This window comes from Pseudorca crassidens, chromosome 9 (genome assembly GCF_039906515.1).
Source record: "Pseudorca crassidens isolate mPseCra1 chromosome 9, mPseCra1.hap1, whole genome shotgun sequence".
In the NCBI taxonomy this organism is placed as follows: domain Eukaryota; kingdom Metazoa; phylum Chordata; class Mammalia; order Artiodactyla; family Delphinidae; genus Pseudorca; species Pseudorca crassidens.
In genome coordinates this window covers 13,721,361-13,743,483 of record NC_090304.1, presented here as the reverse complement: position 1 = coordinate 13,743,483, position 22,123 = coordinate 13,721,361, and the positions used below count along the sequence as shown (strand labels likewise).

General features: G+C 40.2%; 1 protein-coding gene across 3 annotated transcripts in view; it reads right to left on the bottom strand.

The window, feature by feature from the left end:
- The window catches only part of CKAP5 (cytoskeleton associated protein 5), a 106,941-nt gene extending 88,534 nt beyond the window's left edge, over positions 1 to 18,407 (bottom strand). For 2 of the 3 annotated variants that reach the window (XM_067749161.1, XM_067749165.1), the window contains exon 1: positions 18,301 to 18,407. The gene's annotated coding sequence lies outside the window, so the exon portion shown is untranslated. Of the gene's footprint in view, positions 1 to 11,649; positions 11,762 to 18,300 lie in introns of all 3 variants that reach the window. The other variant, XM_067749164.1, reaches the window with a different exon arrangement.
- Between the last annotated feature and the right edge of the window lie 3,716 nt (positions 18,408 to 22,123).

Sequence of the window (22,123 nt, the reverse complement as noted above, 5' to 3'; positions counted from 1 at the left end):
AGCCTGCACTGCTTCACCTCACCCTCTCAGTGACTTCTTTCTCTTCTGTACAACATGAGGAATCCTAGACAACGATAGAAGACGGAAGTAGGGGGCAAAATAGAAAAATAACATTCTCCTTCTTGTGAGTAAAATGTGATCTTTGAAACATTGGCCAAGAATTCACTACAAGTCTATGTAGATAAAGAAATCTTGCGTGCAAATACAATTGTGATGTGCAGTCATCTAATGTAATATGAAGAGTTCTTGTGAAAAATTGTAGGAGAAACTGGATTAATATCTCAGGGAGTTAAGTAATGGTCTCTGAGGTCTCCACAGGTCATTAATGAATTTTAAATTTCTTTTCATAGGAGGAATTTTTCCTCAATCTCAGATTATAAGGTTTGTATGCATTCTGTGTCTCCTTTATAACTGTCAGGAAAGAAATTTATGTGGTTATTAAGCTGGTGTTACCTTCATCTAATCTTGATGAATAAACATACCTTATTAAAACCGTAAGCCACCACCAAACCTCTACGGGAATCAATTTAGTAAAGCTAAAGACCATTTACAAGTGCCCTAACATCTTCTATCCCAAAAAGGGGTTCAAGAGGAAATTTAGATTCCAAAGAACAGGCCCAAAGACTGCTCTAATATGGAGCAGACCCAGATTACCCTTATTCTGAAGGTCTTAGAAAATTCTAGGCTAAGGTTATCATGAAGAGATACTGATTCAGATTAGAATAGTCTGATTTTGAACTGCCAAAAAAATCTCATTTTAAAGTGCATTTAACTGTGAATGATACTTTTGAATTAAGTAATTAAGACCTTCTTTCATTCTGTCTGTATCAAGCTTATCACACTGCTCTGAGAGTAACAGTTTGTAGATCAGCCTTCCCATTAGATTGTGAGCACCTCAAGGGCAAGGGTTGGAATGTAGCTCACTCATCTTTTTTCTGTGTGATACCAAATGAATACTCAATAAATAATTAACACAAAAGGTATGACCAACACTTATTTTGACACAGGAGTCCAGATAACTTCAATAAGCATACTGCAGTGAGTATATGTGCGCATGCACACACACAAATGGATAATACCCAGTGCTGTGTTTATTAGTGAATTAAGAATTTAGAGAGAAAAAAATCCATTTACTGTACAGCTCAGTACAATCAGATTTATATCTTTTGCCCCAAAGCAAAGACATTTTATATAAATATTCCTAAGTAATACTTAGATATCTTACCAAATATCACAGCCCAAACACAGCCCATCTTATTTTGGTTACTGTATCTTTTTCTTTACTATACCATGAAGAGACTCAACTGGACATGTAAAACCTTCATAATTCAACAAATTACCAGATAGAAGTATTCTCCTTAACAGGGCAAAGTTGAAACTGTTTAGGAAATGATTTAGCAAATATTATATATGGAAGAAAACATGGGAAAATGATAATTCATATATTAGAAAGGTAGCATTTCTTGTGCTTTTAAAAAATCCTTCTTCATTGTAATGTTTTTCCTGCAACAAATCAAGCAGAGATAAGAAAAATATTTATTGTACACATAGCCAGAGCAAGGGGGAAAGAAGTTTTAAGCATTAACTGGAATTCCTTATTAGATCATATTCAGTGAAGGAAAGAGGCCAAGTTAGAGATTAAGAGCATGGACTCTGGGGCCAGAATGCTTAGTTCAAATCTGGTTGTGCCGTTTATTAGCTGTGTGGTTTTAGACAACTCCTACCTCTCTGTGCTTCTGTTTTCTATTTGTAAAATGAGGAATTTTTTCACCTTATTGGGTTATTAGGAGAATTAAATGAGTTAAGTTTATTATATTTGTAAAGTGCCTAGAATTAATTGCTATACATAAGTATTTGGTAAATAAAATACATAACGCTCAACAAATACTGTCTGCCTTTTCTGTTACATTCCTTTTAAAACTAAAATGAAAACGTATAGCAGCGTCCCCCCACTCCCCCGACTGCTCCTAGTTACCTGTGTTCTCAGCTGTCAGAAGTAGTGTTAACTGAGGATCAGAGGGAGAAGAGGTCCCCCAATCTAAGAACTTTTAAGTCAGGTTTACTGAGGTATAACTTACATATACTAAAATAAACTTAAAAAAATTTTTTATTGGAGTATAGTTCATTTACAAAGTTGTGTTAGTTTAAACAACTCCACTTACAATAGCATTGAAAAGAACAAAATATTTGGGAATAAATCTAACCAAGGAGATGAAAGACTTGTACACTGAAAACTACAGAACAATGCTGAAAGAAATTAAAGAAGACACAAATAAATGAAAAGACATCCCATACCCATGGATTGGAAGACTTAGTATTATTAAGATTCCATATATCAGAAAATAATCTATAGATTCAACACAATCTCTCTCAAAATTCCAACAGCATTTTTTTTGTAGAAATAGAAAAATTAATCCTAAAATTCATATGGAATCTCAAAGGACCCTGAATGGTCAAAACACTTTTGAAAAAAAAATGTTGCAGGGCTCTCTTCTTGATTCCAAAACACATTAAAAAGTCACAATGATCAAAACAGTGTGGTAGTGGCATAAAGACAAACAGACCAATGGAACAGAATAGAGAACCCAAAAATAATCCCTTGCGTTTAGGGTAAAATGATCTATGACAAGGGTGCCAAGACCATTCAAATGGGAAAGGATGGTCTCTTCAACAAATGGTGACTGGAAAAACTGGATAGCTACATGCAAAAGAATGAAGTTGGACGTTTACCTTACACCATACATAAAAATTAATAGGACAATGGGGACTATATCAAACTTAAAAACTTTTGTGTATCAAAGGACACAATAAACAGAGTGAAAAGATAACCTACAGAAGGGAAGAAAATATTTATAAATCATTTATCTGATAAGGGGTTAATATCCAGAGAATATCAAGAACTCCCACAACAGAACCCTCCCACACTGTTGGTGGGAATGTAAATTGATACAGCCACTACAGAGAACAGTATGGAGGTTCCTTAAAAAACTAAAAATAGAACTACCATATGACCCAGCAAACCCACTACTGGGCAAATACCCTGAGAAACCCATAATTCAAAAAGAGTCATGTACCACAATGTTCACTGCAGCATTATTTACAATAGCCAGAACATGGAAGCAACCTAAGTGTCCATCGACAGATGAATGGATAAAGAAGATGTGGCAGGGCTTCCCTGGTGGCGCAGTGGTTAAGAATCTGCCTGCCAATGCAGGGGACACGGGTTCGAGCCCTGGTCTGGGAAGATCCCACATGCCGTGGAGCAACTAAGCCCGTGAGCCACAACTACTGAGCCTCCACGTCTGGAGCCTGTGCTCCACAATGGGAGAGGCTGACAGTGAAAGGCCCACGCACCATGATGAAGATTGGCCCGCGCACTGCGATGAAGAGCGGCCCCCGCTCACCGCAACTGGAGAAAGCCCACGCACAGAAACGAAGACCCAACACAGCCAAAAATAAATAAATAAATTGGGGGGGGGAGACGTGGCACATATATACAATGGAATATTACTCAGCCATAAAAAGAAACTAAATTGTTATTTGTAGTGAGGTGGATGGACCTAGAGTCCATCATACAGAGTGAAGTTAAGTCAGAAAGAGAAAAACAAATACCGTATGCTAACACATATATATAGAATCGTAAAAGAAAAATGGTCTGATGAACCTAGGGGCAGGACAGGAATAAAGACACAAACGTAGAGAACGGACTTGAGGACATGGGGAGGGGGAAGGGTAAGCTGGGACAAAGTGAGAGCGTAGCACTGACATATACACACTACCAAATGTAAAATAGATAGCTAGAGGGAAGCAGCTGCATGGCACAGGGAGATCAGCTCGGTGTTTTGCGACCACCTAGAGGGGTGGGATAAGGAGAGTGGGAGGGAGACACAAGAGGGAGGGGATATGGGGATATACGTATGCATATAGTTGATTCACTTTGTTATACAGCAGAAACTAACACAACATGTAAAACAATTATACTCCAATAAAGATGTTAAAAAAAAGAACTCCCAAAACAACAAAACTCCAAATAACCCAATTAAAAATGGGCAAAAGACTTGAATAGACGTTTCTACAAAGATGATATACAAATGGCCAACGATCATAGGAAAAGATGCTCAACATCACTAATCATGAGAGAAAAGCAAGTCAAAACCACAATGAGATATCCCTCACACCCATTAGAATGGTTACTATCAAATAAACAAACCAATTTAAAAAAAAAACAGAAAATAACAAACGTTGGCAAGAATGTAGAGAAACTGCAACACTTGTACACTGTTGGTGGGATTGTAAAATGGTGCAACTGCTATGGAAAACAGTATGGAGTAACCTCAAAAACAGTATGGAGTAACCTCAAAAAAAGTAAAAATAGAATACCATATTACCATATGATCCAGCAATTCCACTTCTAAGTGTATGTATGAGTGTGTGTATATATATATCCAAAAGAATTGAAAGCTGGGGCTCAGATTTGTACATCCATGTTCAAAGTAGTAGAAGCAACCCAAATGTCCACAGAAGAATGAATGAATGGATAAGCAAAATGTGGTAAATACATACAATGGAATAGTAGTCTTAAAAAGGAAGGAAATCCGGTTACATGCTACAATATGGATAAACTTTGAGGATATCATGCTAAGTGAAATAAGCAAGTCACAAAAAGACAAATATTATATGATTCCACTTACATGAGGTATCCAAACTATTAAATTAGCAACAGAAAGTAGAATGGTGGTTATTAGCGGCTGGGGGAAGGAGGAAAAGGAAAGTTGTTTAATGGGTACAGTGTATCAGATTTGCAAGATGAAAAAGGTTTTGAGATGTGTTTCACCACAATGTGAATGTAGTTAATTTAAAATGATTACGATGGTAATTATTTTGTTACATGCTTTTTTTTTAAGCTGCAATTAAAAAAAAAGTGAGATACCTGTCTATTCAATAAAATGCTCTATAGGTATTTAAAGAAAAAAAAAGACAAAGAAGACTAAAGAAGATATTTAAATACTGATGCGGAAGAAATCTATTATTAAGTTTTAAAAAGAAATTTGGAGATAGCCTATGAAGTCTAATTCCTTTTTTTGTGTTTAGTAAAAATAAAAAAGAGGGTCATACACACTGGTGGTAGGCTGATAATGACCCCCAAAGATATTGGGCTGTAATCCCTGAAAACTTTAAATGTTTTATGTGGAAAAAGGGTCTTTGCAGATGTGATTAAATTAAGGATATTGAGATGGGGAGATCATCCTGGATTATCTGGGTGAGCCTGAATGCAATCACATGTACCCTTATGAGAGGGTAACAGAGGGAAATCTGACACACACAGACAAGAAGGCGATGTGAAGATGGAGAAGAGCAAGATCAGAAGAGGCTGGAGTGATGCAACACAAGCCAAGGGATACCAAGAGACGCCAGAAGCTGAAGAGGCAAGGAAGCAGTGCTTCCCCAGGGCCTCTGGAGAAGTATGGCTTTGCCTCAATATTAGCCTCCAGTAAGACTCACCCTAATTTTTTTAAAAAATTCTTATTGAAATATTGTTGATTTACAGTGTTGTGGTAGTTTCAGGCGTGCAGCAAAGTGATTCAGATATACATACATACACACACACACACACGCACACACACACATATGTGTGGATTTTAAGATTCTTTTCCATTATAGGTTATTACAAGATACTGAGTGTAGTTCCCTGTGCAGTAGGTCCTTGTTGGTTATCTCTTTTATATATACAGTAGTGTGTATATTTTAATCCTAAACTCCTCCTCACCCTAAATTTTGGGCTCTGGACTCCAGAAATGTGAGAGAATAAATTACTGTTGTTTTAAGCCACCAAATTTGTGGTCATTTGTTTCAGCGGTCATAGAAAACTAATACAACATTGTACATGTTTGAAAGCACATAAAACTTTTCTGGATGGATCCATAGAAAACTTAACTATGACCACTTTAAAAGAGTAGCTAAAGGGACTCGCTAAAGAATTTTTACTTCTCACTTTAATACCTAGCCATGTCTTTTTTCTTTTTTTTTTTTTGCGGTACGCGGGCCTCTCACTGTTGTGGCCTCTCCCGTTGCAGGGCACAGACTCCGGACACGCAGGCTCAGTGGCCATGGCTCACGGGCCTAGCCACGAACCTGTGTCCCCTGCATCGGCAGGCGGACTCTCAACCACTGCGCCACCAGGGAAGCCCTCTTTTTTCTTTTTTAAACAACAAGTTTCAATATTTTCTATCATAATGCTTTTAAAAGCTCTAAAACTTTGTAATTCCAGCCTGGCACCTTGAGGATGGATCTGTCTATACTCATCCCATAAGCCTCAATTCTTCCCCTTAACATTTTTTGGACACCATATCTCCTTTGAAAGAAAGATGTGAATCTTTTTTTTCTTTAAATAAATTTATTTTTTTATTTTTGGCTGCATTTTGTCTTCGTCACTACACACGGACTTTCCCTAGTTGTGGCGAGCAGGGGCCTACTCTTCATTGTGGAGCATGGGCTCTAGGCACACGGGCTTCAGTAGTTGTGGCATGTGGGCTCAGCAGCTGTGGCTCGTGGGCTCTAGAGCGCAAGCTCAGTAGTTGTGGCGCATGGGCTTAGTTGCTCCATGGCATGTGAGATCTTCCCAGACCAGGGCTCGAACCCGTGTCCCCTGCATTGGCAGGAGGCTTCTTCACCACTGAACCACCAGGGAAGCCCCCTGAATCTTATTTATTACCCCAGCATCCAGCAGAGTGCTTCGTCCTCTAACACATAATTCCTAAAATAGCACAATTTCATCAAATCATAGAAGTCTTAAATATACAATAAATGTGTTCTTTGAGTTTATAAATAAAATATTGTATGTTGAATGCGTATTTCAAATGTGAAAGGGAAACATGATATATTTAATGGAATTCTAAAGTAAACCCACTTTCAAAGTGAAAAATTATTAAGTAATAGATTTCAAAAAATTTATAAGATTTTTGTCACTTTTTTTAGTACCTATTTTTTGATTATAAAATCCATTAAAAGAGGGAAATTTTAATTTTAGAATCATTTGGTAAAGTCATGGCAGAACAGTTGCTTGTAATAAATCTTATTACAGAGCACTCTAGTCAAAATTAAATTCAATCTAAATTGTCGTGTTGGGCGCTGGAGTTAGATCTGAGTTCTAAAGCTTGCTTTGTCACACACTAGCTGAGCCTCAGTTTCATTATCCGTCGTAACAGTACCATCTTCATGTGGTTCCTTATTTAATACACACTTCTGGAGCATTCATTATGTGCCAGGCACTATTCTAAGCACTTCACATATACTAACTCATTTAATTCTCATAACTCTGAGATTGATATTAGCCCCATTTTACAGACAAGAAAACTGAGACATAGAGGTTAACTAACTTGCCTAAGGTGATTCAACTAACTGTAATGGTGAACTGTTGAAGTGAAAATGAGATTTCTGCTTTATACCTGTTAAGAATCCCCGCAAATACCCATATTATCCCCCTGTCCCACAGGTACACTTAGTATGTAGCTAAGTACCTAATACAGAGTAGCATCTCATGATCTGACACTATTCTGTATTAGGCACTTATCTACTTACTGAGTATGGGAAGTGAAATACAGTAGCCCAGGGGCAATACTATGAGGGTGTAACAGAGGTACTTAACCTGGACTGGAGGGTCAGGGAAGGTCTCCTTGAGAAAGTGATATTTAAAAGGCTGAGAACTAAAGGAAATTAATATGGATTAGCCAGGCATAGGCATAATGACTAGATTTAATAAGAGATTGTTTCAGGCATGTGTGTGAAAAGCCTGAAAGAGCTAGGCAAGATAAAGAACAGAACTGCAACTCATGTGGCCAAAACAGGAGTTGAGAGAAAGGGCAGACTGAAAAGGGCCAGATCATACAAAGCCAGTGACTTTATGCAAGGAAGTAGTACTAACAGATGGCACGGAAACATCAAGCACTCAAGAAACAGTGGCTATCCTTGTGTTATTTTTATAAGCATCATCCCAGAGTTATCTAGAGATTTTAGAAAGACTTCAGACTTAACCAAACCCACATTTCAGTCCTCTGGTTCAAGAAAGGCCTAAGTTAGCTTAGAGCTCTTGGGACCAAGTAAGGCAAGTCTCCTCTGATCTAAAACAAACCATTTCATTGGGTGTATAAGCAATCTATTCCTTTTTATCCTATAGAAAGCAAATTTACTACTAGTTAAACAAGTAAATGTCATTTTATAATACTCAAGGGGACTGTCCATATTTTGTTTGGAGGAATCCCCCATATTAAACATAGCTCAAAATAAGTGGGCAGTCCTCTAAAGCATAAAAAAACTGTTTTCCCTTACTGCCCAGAGATTTCTGATATGGGATCTGGTCTTTACTCCCAAATGAAGAACTCATGCTAGTTCTAGACTAGGCGTTTTTCATGAGACTTTCTTTTTTAAAAGGAATGTATCACATAAGAAAAAGGACCAGAAGAAAAGTGTGTAATTAGAGTACTGAAAAAAATTCCTAAAATCTAAAAATGAGAGACTTCATATTTTAAGTGAATAAGGACATGAAATGATTTAAAAAAAGACACTGCAAAAAAATACATAAAAGAAGTAAAACAGCAAAACAAATTAAGAGAAAGAGATGTTCTAGACAGCCAAGTTTGCCAGGTATCAGAGGTTTACCCCTGAAACACCAATTATTATTATTATTATTATTTTTTGCGATATGCAGGCCTCTCACTGTTGTGGCCTCTCCCGTTGCGGAGCACAGGCTCCGGATGCGCAGGCTCAGCGGCCATGGCTCACGGGCCCAGCCGCTCCACGCCATATGGGATCTTCCCAGACCGGGGCACGAAACTGCATTCCCTGCATCGACAGGCGGGCTCTAAACCACTGCGCCACCAGGGAAGTCCCAACATCAATTATTTTATGTAACTTTTTTCCATGTAAAATAAATCTAAGAAAATACATAAGCCTCCCAGTCTTCTTAAACAAAGTAGACTGATTATTATTTAAACTTTTCAGGATAATCCATTTGAGCAATCAATGTAGCAAAACCCTCAAGATGTACTGCCAAAGAGGTATGAGGGACTCTTGCATCAAAACCAAATGGTTCCAATATGGCTTTTTTGAATTTTAATGTTTTACGTTCTGTAGCTTTCCTTCCTCAAACTTTGTGATCAAACTAACACTTTAGCTTAGAGCAGTGCTGCCTAATTTTAGCTCTTGATTTAAAGACCCAAGCAGGGGGACTTCCCTGGTTGCACAGTGGTTAAGAATCCGCCTGCCAATGCAGGGGACATGGGTTCAAGCCCTGGTCCAGGAAGATCCCACGTGCTGCGGAGCAACTAAGCCCATGCGCCACAACTAATGAGCCTGCGTGCTGCAACTACTGAAGCCCGCGAGCCTAGAGCCTGTGCTCCGCAACAAGAGAAGCCACCACAATGAGAATTCCACATGCCGCAACCAGAGAAAGCCTGCGCACAGCAACGAAGACCCAATGCAGCCAAAAATGAAAGGAAGGAAGGAAGGAAGGAAGGAAGGAGGAAGGAAGGAAGGAAGGAAGGAAGGAAGGAAGGAAGGAAGGAAAGAAGGAAGGAAGGAAAGAGAAAGAAAGAGAGAAAGAGACAGAGAGAGAGAGGGAAAGAAAGAAAGAAAGAAAGAGAAAGAAAGAAAACCAAGCAGAGTGAAACTGTGCATAAAGAGGGAGTAGGATCTACTTGAAGGAAGTCAATAAAATTTAGACTGCAGAAAATACTTTTTTGGTTTATTTCCTGGTATTTAACTTGCAGATAAATAAAACACTACTTTTAAGCCTTATGCTTGAAAAAAGAAAAAAGACAACTGCATTAAATGAATGAATTTTATTTCAAGAAATACTTGAGACTACTCAACTTTTTTCTCATCTTTATAGAAAGAATGTAAGTCGCTTTAATTAATAACCTCTAAGGGACTTCCCTGGTGGCACAGTGGTTAAGAATTGCCTGCCAGGGGCTTCCCTGGTGGCGCAGTGGTTGAGAGTCCGCCTGCTGATGCAGGGGAGGTGGGTTCGTGCCCTGGTCTGGGAAGATCCCACATGCCGCGGAGCGGCTGGGCCCATGAGCCAATGCAGGGGACACGGGTTCAATCCCTGGTCCGGGAAGACCCCCACATGCCACAGAGCAATTAAGCCTGTGTGCCACAACTACTGAGCCTGAGCTCTAGAGCCCGCGAGCCACAACTACTGAGCCCGTGTGTCACAACTACTGAAGCCCATGCACCTAGAGCCCGTGCTCTGCAACAAGAGAAGCCATCACAATGAGAAGCCCGCGTACCGCAAGGAGGAGCCCCCGCTTGCCGCAACTAGAGAAAACCTGCGTGCAGCAACGAAGACCCAGTGCAGCCAAAAATAAATAAATAAATAAATTTATTTTAAAAAAATTTAAAAATAACCTCTAAGAAATATAATCAAGATATCAAAGAATTAAGTTTCTAATCTCTTCATAAAATAATAAAAATTATGTCTGAAGAGACAGGAGGTCACCAAGGCATATCTGACATCGTATCTATGCCAAAAATGTCTGGCCATTCCAACTGAGTCAGAATTTACTTTGAATGCATCTCTGAACAAAGATCATATTCTAGGAATAAACAATTGCTGTTACCAAGTAAGGGAAAACAATGTTTTCTGTGGTACTTAAAAAGAGTTATGGGGGACTTCACTGGTGGCGCAGTGGTTAAGAATCCGCCTGCCAGTGAAGGGGACACGGGTTCAAGCCCTGATCCAGGAAGACCCCACATGCTGCGGAGCAACTGAGCCCGTGTGCCACAACTACTAAGTCTGCGCTCTAGAGCCCGCGAGCCACAACTACTGAAGCCCGTATGCCTAGAGCCCGTGCTCCACAACAAGAGAAGCCACCGCAGTGAGAAGCCCACACACCGCAACGAAGAGTAGCTCCTGCTTGCTGCAACTAGAGAAAGCCCACACGCAGCAATAAAGATCCAACGCAGCCAAAAATAAATAAATTTATTAAAAATTAAACAAAAAGAGTTATTGGGAGAGAAGTTAGACCTCAGTAAAAAGCATACCACAAAGAGGACATGTGTTTGGGACATAAGTTTCCTCTGAAAGTTGGTGAGACCTGTATGAATTCATGTTTAGCTTAATGTAAATACAGATGGAAATATATAAAACAACTGTATGTATATGCATATAAATGACTTAGTATACATACATACCTACCTCTGTTTCCTGAGAGGGTCTACGAACAATGACACCCTAGCAATAAGCACACCTAATATCCAGATCTCGGCTTCTAAATACCACTGTCCCATAATAGGAACCACAGCTGATTCTAGGGCTGGGACAGGGAAAATATAAGATGGGTCTGGAGCATCTTGTTGTACAGAAAGGAAATGCTCAAAAAGAAAAAAAGGATAGGAGCATGTCAAAGGAACACAGGAGGAGCCAACCTGAAAGCTGCAACAATTTGAGCAAAAATAAATAACAAAGAATCAGTTTTTAAAACAGATATTCATACTGATATAGATAAATGGTTAAACAGAAAAATAAATGGGAGAGAACAGACAAATCTTCATTACAAATTTCCAAATAATCTATGTAGATACTCTTCCTTTCAGGAAGTAGAATTTAAGCCCCCCACCCACTTTGAGGATGGGCTAGACTCAGTCACTCACCTCCAAAGAACAGGCATAGGGACTTCCCTGGTGGTCCAGCGGTTAAGACTCTGTGCTTCCACTGAAGGGGGCACAGGTTTGATTCCTGGCTGGGGAACTAAGATCCTGCATGCTGCATGGTGTGACCAAAAATAAATAAGTAAACAACAACAACAAAACTTAAAAAAAAAAAGAATAAGTATAGAAAGGGAAAAGTACTACTACTTAACCTGGCAAACACTGCCATAACCAAGTGTTCAAGGTTAACATCATCAGTGATGTCATGTGGATATCACATATTTCCTGATAGGAAATGATAGTATTCTGTAACATTCTTTCCAAAAACACATAACCCTTGTCTAATAATGAAAAAAAATCAGACACACCCTAAGGAAGAACATTCCAGAAAATAACTGACTAGTACTCAAAATTGTCAAGACCATGAAGACAAGGAAAGACTGAGAAACTGTCAAAGACCAGAGGAGACTCAGAGGGATGACAAGTAAAGGCAACAGGTTACCCTGGACTGGATCCTGAAACAGAAAGGTGATATAAATAGAAAACTACAGCTATCCCAACAAAATCTGGAGTTCAGTTAAAACTAATGCATCAATGTTGGTTTCTTCATTTTGACAAATGTATCATGTAAGATGTTAACAACAGAGGACACTGGGTGAGAGGTATATAGAATTCTGTATCTTTGCAACTTTTCTGTAAATTGAAAATTATTACAAAATAAAAAGGTTATTTTTTAAGTTTCCTCTCAAAAAAAAAAACAAACCCCTATTATTTATCTTCAAAAAAGTCATGCCTTGAAAAACAAAATTTAAAAAAAGTGGGAGGGCTTCCCTGGTGGCACAGTGGTTAAGAATCTGCCTGCCAATGCAGGGGACACGGGTTCGAGCCCTGGTCTGGGAAGATCTCACATGCCACAGAGCAACTAAGCCCGTGCACCACAACTACTGAGCCAGCACTCTAGAGCCCATGAGCCACAACTACTGAGCCCGCATGCCACAACTACTAAAGCCCGCGTGCCTAGAGCCTGTGCTACGCGACAAGAGAATCCACGGCGATGAGAAGCCTGCGCACTGCAACGAAGAGGAGCCCCCGCTCGCCGCCACTAGAGAAAGCCCGCGTGTAGCAATGAAGACCCAACACAGCCAAAAATAAATAATAAATAAATTCTTAAAAAAAAAAAAAACCCTAAGTCTCAGAAGCTTTCTAAATAACCTAGCTGAAAAAAAGTCAGATTTCTGAAAAAGATTCAGGAAATCTCTCTTAAAAAAAACGAAAAGTGGGATACCTCACACCTACTAGAATGGCTAAAATCCAAAAAAAACTGATGAAACTAAATGCTGACAAGATGTGAAGCAAAAAGAACCCTCATTCACTGCTGGTGGAAATACAAAATGGTACAGCCACTTTTGAAGAGAGTTTGGCAGTTCCTTACAAAGCTGAACATTGTCTCACCACATGATCCAGCAATCACACTTGTAGGTATTTACCCAGTAGAACTAAAAATTTATGTCCACACACACAAAAATGTTTATAGCAGCTTTGTTCGTAATTGTCAAAAACTAGAAATGACCTACATATCCTTCAATTAGGTGAATGGATAAACAAACTGTGGTACATCCATACAATGAAATCTTATTCAGCAATAAAAAAGAAATGAGCTATCAAGCCAAGAAAAGACATGGAAGAACCTTACATAGATACTCCTAAGTGAAAGAAGCCAGTCTGAAAAGGGTACATAGTGTATGATCCAATTATATTACATTCTGGAAGAGGAAAAAACTATAGAGACAGTAAAAAGATCAGTGGTTGCAAGGGGGTGGGCAAGGGAGAAAAGAATGAATAGGTGAATTACAGGAGATTTTTAGGGCAGTGAAACTATTCTTTACGATACTGTAATGGTGGATAAATAACATTATGAATGTCAAAACCTACAGAAGTTTACAACATAAAGAGTAAACTTTAATGCATGCTAATTTAAAAAAGTCATTTAGGAGACTGGGGATCCCATAAAAGAATGCAGACTTGTGACAAGAGAATCTAACTATCTTACAAATGTGTGAAACCACCTCACTGAAGTGGGTGGGGAAAAAGAACTGACCTAGGTAACTTCAGAAATGAATGGAGTCTGAAAACTAAAGGCAAAAGGAACTGCATATAAGCACTGTACTTCTAGTTAATAAAGTTTCCTATGGGAGTGTGAATTAACGATTCAGATATTGCTATACATGCATACTGGAACTGAACAATTAAGTAAATGGATGATGGAAGCCAAGTTTCTCACTGCTGAAGTGGAAATTCAGATCAACAAGGGGGAGGAGGCTAGAATGATCTGTATGGTAATGGATTAGACTTGGAGATATCAGTAAGAACTCATATTTAACTTAACATAGATACAGATGGTGACATATAGAAATATCTATAGATATGTCTATATACACCAGTTAGCACATACATCTATATTTTTTTGTTCTGTTAGCTGAGAGGGCCCCCAAAAAATGACACCCCAGTAGCAATGAGAACACTTACTGCCCAGATCTTGGTTTTTATTACCATTCTCCAGTAAAAGGTGCCAGGGCTTCTTGGAGAAATGGCTAATTCTAGAACTGTGACACAAAATATACAAGATGAGCCTAGAGCACCTTATAGTGCCAGAAAGTAGGGAAGTGCTCAAATATAACTAAATAAAAACAGCACGCGCGCGCACACACACACACACACACACACACACACACGCACACAGATGTGGGAATGTTAAAGGGGCACAGGAGTCAACAGAAAGAACTCTCAATGGATAAAGGTGTAACAATTTCAGCAACAAAATAAAGTAGTACTGGACTATAACTCAAAGTATAATATATCCTTCAGTTCATACTGATATAAATGTTTGACTAATTAAATTAATAAATGGGGAGAGAGAGACAAATGTCCCATGCAGAAGAAATTCAAATAAATTATGTAGATATTCCACCCCAAGTACAGGGAGCACAACTCCTCTCTCCGTAAGTGAGCTGTACATAATTACTTCCTTCCAAAGAGCACAGTATGAAAAGAGTAAAGAAACCTGACAAACACTACTTCAGCCATATGATCAAATCAATATCAACAGTCACAAATCATGTTGATGTGATGAATATGGCATTCTCTCTGTGATCTTCCACCCGAAAACTCATAACCCCAGTCTAATCATGAGAAAAACATCAGATAAATTCCAATACAGGAACATTCCACTATACCTGACCAGTACCCCTAAAAACTTCTACAGATTTGAAAGTTTTTAAAAATAGGGGGGAAAAAAGTGGGAGGAGGAAGCCAGATCTGCCTTCTCTGCCAGTCAACACAAACAAAAAGCTATCGTTTTTCCATGATTCTTAGTTGAAGACTTTCCAAATTAATCTGCTAAGATATTGCTCACATCCAAAGACACTGTAACACAGCCAACTGGTTAGTTATATATTGTCTTTATCACTTCATTACATGGAGAAAACTATGCCAGTTTTGGCCAACTTTGTTCAGCAAATATTTTCTGACCACCTTATTTGACCCAAGCACTGCTTGAGTCATTGAGGTAACCTCACAGATGAAAAAAAAACCCCCAAAAACCTATGCTCCCCTGCTCTGCTTTCATTTCTGTGAGGAAATCAGACAATATACAAGCAAACAATAAATGGCCCATCATATAGCAATAAACGCTATGAAGTTTAAAAAAAAAAAAAAAAGAAAGTGAGGTAAACATGACCAAGAGGGCTACTCTAATTGGAGCTTAGAAAACGCCTCTTTAAGGAGATGACCTTTGAGTTGCAAACTGAGTGAAGCCTATATACAAAGACAGGCTTGAGGTAGGGGTAGAGCAGGTGGGAAGTCCCAGGCAGAGAGAACAAACACAAAGGCCAAAACGAAATTAAGTTTAGGACTTCCCTGGTGGCGCAGTGGTTGGGAGTCTGCCTGCCAATGCACAGTACACAGCTTCGAGCCCTACTCCGGGAAGATCCCACATGCTACGGAGCAACTAAGCCTGTGCACCACAACTACTGAGCCTGCAAGCCACAACTACTGAGCCCACGTGCCACAACTACTGAAGCCTGCATGCCTAGAGCCGGTACTCCACAACGAGAGAAGCCACCGCCATGAGAAGCCCGCACACCGCAACGAAGAGTAGCCCCCCGTTCACCACAAATAGAGAAAGCCCACGCGCAGCAACGAAGACCTAACACAGCCAAAAATAAATAAAATTAATTAATTTAAAAAAAGAATAAGTTTAATGTGTTTGAGATAAACAAGCAGTCAAGGCAACTGCCCTGACAGAAAAAAGCTAAGTAACATATTCTGAACTCTACAGGTAATATGCATTTAAAATTAATTAAAATTAAAAAAAAATCTCAAACCTCTCCAACATTGATCACCAGGAATCCATCAATCATAATGAGATCCAGATCTCAATTTTATGCCCCCACTTAGTCCCCCTCCCACTGTCACAGCTGTCCATCTCCCATATGGTAAATACTGTATTTTGAACTGCTCCACCTTCCCTCTAAAACCCACCATGCCTATGGTTCATATTTCATTATGTCTGTGACAGAAGTTTAAAAAAGGAGGGGGTGAGGGGAGATTCTACCCAGAAAATGATCCTGAATTCTCCCTAACAGATCTCATTACTTCACATAAAACAACCAGAGGTTACGAGCAAAGGCCCTGAAGACACACTAATTTGGGTTCAAACTGAGGTTCTATCAGTTGTATGATTTTGAGCAAGCTGCGTAACCTTTCTAAGACTCAGTTTCCTCATCTGTAAAAAGTTGTGAGAATAAAAGAAGATAAAACGTGGCACCTAGTGAATATTCAATAAATGTTAACTAATGCTGGTAAAAGTATTTGAGCATTTATTTTGTTCAAGGACTAGAGCTAGCCAGAGGGATTATATAGAAACTACAATTTGCTACAGCAAATTGTTTGAGAGATAAAACTGTCAAACTCCCTTAGGTCAGGGGCTTTGTCTTTTTCTGGTTCACTAGTGTATTCCCAGAATCTAGAACAATGTTTAACACACGGTAGGCATCAATCTCAATATTTGTTGAATGAATGAATGAGACTCTATTAAGTCAAAGGAGCATAAAAGAGTATGGCTTTGCTCCAATATGAAGAAAAGTTTTCGTTCCTCATCAAGATTTTTAACAATAACCTAAGACACTGTTAAATGTTTATTATTTTTAATTGCCTCCCCAAAACCTAGGACAGTGTTCAAAATACTAATGTACTCAAATTTATTGCAGTTAAAACTCTGCTGCTAAAATTAAGCTGTCTGTTAAAATTTTTAAAGTAACACGTTATATAGTATATTGTTAAGGAGTATCTTTGCTTGCCATTGCCTGAGTGAACAAACTTTAAAAACTTGTGTAAAATTTTTTTCTCATGAGTTTACCAACTAGGTTTAATTTATGCTGGCAAAATATATTGATTTCACCTTTCTCTATATCATTTTATAAAAACAACATTACATTTTATCCAGTCACTTAAGTCCAAATCTTTTATGATTTCTTAAAAGTTTCAAAAGATTGTTAGCTTAATTTATCAGCTCTTTAGGTCAAAGAAGGACTTTTCAGGGTGATAAAAATGGAGATAGGAGGAGTTCACCTCTCTCAAAATGAGTTTTCAATTACTATAATTATGCATAAAATAAGACAGGGAGCATTTCTGGGCCACGATTTGAAGCCTTGATTCCCCTAAGAATTAAACTGGAGCCATGCATAAATTTGGGGCAAGTTCTGCAAAAACCTCTTCATCCTCTATTGATGCTGAATGAAAAACTCATTGTTAAGATTCATCAACACGAATATATTTTCTAACACACAGCAGCCACTCTGGCAACACGACTTTCACCGTTTTCTCTCCCAGAAACAAAACGCATGCATTTAAATCCAGCCCGACAATTACCACCATTGCAGGGTAGCTATCTCAACCGCCGGAGTGGTAAGAGCTAAAAAGCAAGAATCTAGTTTACCAAGCCCTCACCCTAAAGTAGCAAGGCCTGCTTCACCTACACTGCTGGCTATTGTATTGGTCCCCCAAATCTTCAGAGCTGGAAAGATACCTTAACTCTACTGACACCTTCTGAGAGAGAAAACCAGGCGGAAGGGCGGAGCGGTATGATCCGAATCGTTTAAATCGCAGCAAGCCGGTGGGGAGCCAGGTGCGCGGGCAGGCCCCGGTACCACTGTCCTTGTCACGCTCTGAGGCGACCAGGCCCTTCACGACCACCACAGCCCTCGGAGGCTCTTACTCATTCATTCATTTGACAATTATGCGAGGGGCGCCGTAGCCGGGCCGGCTCGCAGGCCCCCGCCCCAGTACCCAAACACCCTGAGCCGCCAGGCACGGCCCTGCGCCGCACGCGTCCCCAGGACGCTACCGCCCGAACCCCGTCGCGGCACGCTCTGGTCACCCAGATCCCAGCCCCGGCCTCCGCCTCACACAAGCGCCCACGCCCCTCGCCCTCCCAGCCGCGAGTCCCACGGCCTCCGCCCCGCTTCGCCGCCTCAGACCCGCCGGGTTCGTGGGGCGAGGGAGGCGCGCGTCCGCGGAGGCTCCCCGCCCGGGGTTCAGGGCCGCTACGCGCGTGCGACTCGTGAACTCAAGGGCCTAGGCGGGTGGGCCACTCACCTCCGCTGGGTCAGAACCGAGGGTCTGCTCTAAGCCGTTTGAAACCGCTTGGGCCGCCGCACACCCCGCAGTGTCCTCGTTGTTTATTGGTCCTCGGCGGACCGCCCATCGCCCTTCTTATTGGTCCATTTGAAAGAACTATGGGCACGCGCCGCCCTCAGCCTTAAAGGGGCCACGCGCAGCCGTGTTTCCCTTGGAACCCGGCGCTGCTTGGTCCGGTGGGGAGAGGGTCGCCGGAGCGAAAGATGCAGAAAACCCCGAAAAGAAGCGCGAAAGGTCTGTGGAGAGTTGGGCATCTCCGGCTGTCAGCAGGTTTGCTTTATTTAATTACAGATATTTAAACTACTGTCAACACTTGGCAATTTTTTATGAGTCATTTCATTCACCAAATATTGATTGCGCAGCTAAGTGCGTGAGGAAAACCAGAGAGGCTGCTGGATTATAGTGGAAGGAGGGTGAATGGAGCCGGGACGCTGGATTCTGGTCTTAGACCTGCTCTGAGTAAAGCACTCTTCTTAGTAAATAATCTGGAGCTTAGTTTCCTCATCTGTAAGACGGGATAATGATGTTTCCCTTATAAACTTAGTGTGAGGATTTAATATAACTAATTGAATTTCTAGGAATGGGCTTTGAACAGTAGTGCATTCTTCAAAGGCTTGATAAATCTTGTTGTTTATAAAAATGAGGGGCTTGGTTAATTTGGTCCGAAAATTCTTGTTTAGCTCTACATCCAATGTTTCTATGAAACATTGGTCCTAATTTCCAAGGAATCTGCAAACTACAGTGGTCAGAAGAATAAAACATATAGACTAGTCACTAAAATTCAAAGCAATATGAGAACAATATAAAAGAAAAGCTGTAGATGTTTAACTGAAGGGAGAAATTAGATGGAGGAGGATCTGGGAAGGGGATTTTTTTTTTTTTAGGGGGATGGATTTTTAATCTGGGATTTAAATCATATGTAGCCAAGAGACTAAGAAATGGAGAGGGGATGGGTGAAAGTAATAAAACAAATTTTTTTTAATCCATCAAACTGGCAAAGATGAAACAGTTTAACAACTTTTGGTTAGCCAAGAGTTAGAGAAATACACACCCAAACTCACTTCTTGGTAAAAGTATAATTGATACAAACTTCTAGGAGGCCAATTTAGCAGTTATTAAAATGTAAAATGTACATAATCTCTGGCCAAGTAATGCTACTGATGGGAATTTGTCATACAGACCTATGCATGTATGGAAAGAAAAATGTACATTCACTGCAGCACTGATTTAGAAAACAAACAAACAACAACAACAACAAACCCTGAAATTTATATGTTCATCTATAGGGAACTTATTATATAAATTATGGTATAATCCATTCAATAGAACACTGTGCAACTGTTAAAAAGAATGTGCTTAATCTATACATGCTGGTTAGAAAAAGGCACCAACTTTCACTGAAAAGAAGGCAAATTGCAGAAAAGCATACATATATGGAATGATTTTATTATATATGGTTATAAATGTATGTATATTTGTGTGCATGCCTGAAAATGGTTAGAACATTACTGGAATTTCAAAAAACTTAATAGGGATGGGACTTGCCAGGGAGGGAAATGAATTTTTTACCACTGACATATTAAAACAAATTTTTTTTAATAGAAGGAGCAGGGAGAATGTCTAGTATTTGGAAAAGTACAGGCAAAGGCACAGAGACAAGAAAGTACATAGTATGTTGGGAGTTGAACATGTGGGTTGATTTTAGAACAGGGTTCATGTTAGGAAGTAGTGGGACACAGATTAACAGAGAAAGTTAGGAACCATTTTTGGAGGGTCTTGAATACTAGGGTAAGGAATTTGTACTTTATTAAAGTAGGCAGTGGGGAGCTATTGAAGGTTTCTGAGCAAGGGAGTGACAAAATCAGGATTGCACTTTAGGAAAACTAGCTTGATTGTCTAATTCTAAAATGGGTTAGAGTTGAGAGCAAAGTTAGGAGTGTGATATGAGCGGTGGAAATGATGAGAACAGATTCAAGAAAGAGGGAAGGATTTGGCAACAGACTAGCTTAGGTATAAAGGTGAGGGTGGGGCCCATTTAGGGAGATGAGTCAGAGTGTGCCAGGATTTGAGCCTAGGGACTGGGAGGCATTGATTGACCAAATGGAAGTAGAAAGTCAGGAGAAGCCAGTCTCAAAGGGAGGACAAGGTATTTGGTTTCAGACCTGTTTACTTTTACATACCAATGAGACATGCAAATGGAATCATGTAAGTAGGCCCAGGAAATACAGAGTGAGAGCTGTGAAAAGAGGTTAGGACTCAAGTGATATAAATTTGGAAATCACCTTCATAAAGTGAAAAGATGAAATTGTGGATGAGACCACAGAGTGGAGAGAGTAAAAAGATAAGAGATGAGGACAGATTCACAGGTGGAGGTAGGAGAGAGGAGCCAATTGAAGCAAAAAGCTCACGATAACCTTTTTTTAAAATTAATTTAGTTTATTTATTTTTGGCTGTGTTGGGTCTTCGTTGCTGCGCGTGGGCTTTCTCTAGTTGTGGTGAGTGGGGGCTACTCTTCGTTGCAGTGCGCGGGCTTCTCATTGCGGTGGCTTCTCTTGTTGCAGAGCACAGGCTCCAGGCGTGCGGGCTTCAGTATCTGAGGCACGCGGGCTCGGTAGTTGTGGCTCGCAGGCTCTAGAGTGCAGGCTCAGTAGTCGTGGTGCACAGGCTTAGTTGCTCCGCGGCATGTGGGATCTTCCCAGACCAGGGCTTGAACCTGTGTCCCCTGTATTGGCAGATGGATTCTTAACTACTGCACCACCAGGGAAGTCCACAATAACTTTTGAGAAACAGGCTAGAAATATATAGAAATAGTCTTCTTCAGTCATTGATCATTGGCATGTTTACTTTATTTAAATATTACCGGAGGGCTTCCCTGGTGGCGCAGTGGTTGGGAGTCCGCCTGCTGATGCGGGGGACACGGGTTCGTGCCCCGGTCCGGGAGGGTACCACGTGCCGCGGGGCCGCTGGGCCTGCGTGTCCGGAGCCTGTGCTTGGCGGCGGGAGGGGCCGCGGCGGTGAGAGGCCCGTGTACCGCAAAAAAAAATAAAAATAAAAATAAAAAAATAAATATTACCAGAAATAAACTGAAGATTACATTTAAGTAGAGAGTGATGGTAACCTGGACTCTGATCATTAAGTAACGTGCAGAGTCTAGACCCTGGAGAGTTTTAGAACAAGATGGCAAAATCCCTTTTTGTCTTATATGGTTTAAGTGCAGCCCCACTAGAAGGTGGGCATTAGATGTCTGATTCCATTAATGTATTCATTCAGTCAACAAATATTTATTGAGCATCTAGTATGTGCAGGGACTGTTCTAGGCATTTGGGATTATCAGTGAACAAAATAGACCCCCTCCTCTCAAAAAATCCTTCTTCTCTTGGTGCTCACATTATAGTGAGGAAACAAACAAAAAATCATATGGTATATTATTAGACAATATGTGCAATGGGAAAATAGAAAAGAATAAAACAAGGTAAAAGGGATTGGGAAGTGGAGCTGGAAGGACTGTAATTTTATAAAGGGTGGTCAGAGTTTCACTGAGATCACATTTGAGCAAAAACTTGAGTAAGGCAAAGCAGTTCACTGTGAGTATATCTAGAGGAAGAAAGGGCCAGCCATAGGGAACAGCTACACAAAGACCCTAAGTTGGGAGCATATCTGGCAGGTTTGAGAAACAGGGTGGCCAGTATAGCTGGAGCAGAGTAGTTGGCAGCAGGAAGGTAGTAGGAGCTGAGGTCTGATAATGGAGAGAAGGGAATGGCAGATTCTGTAGAGCCTTGTA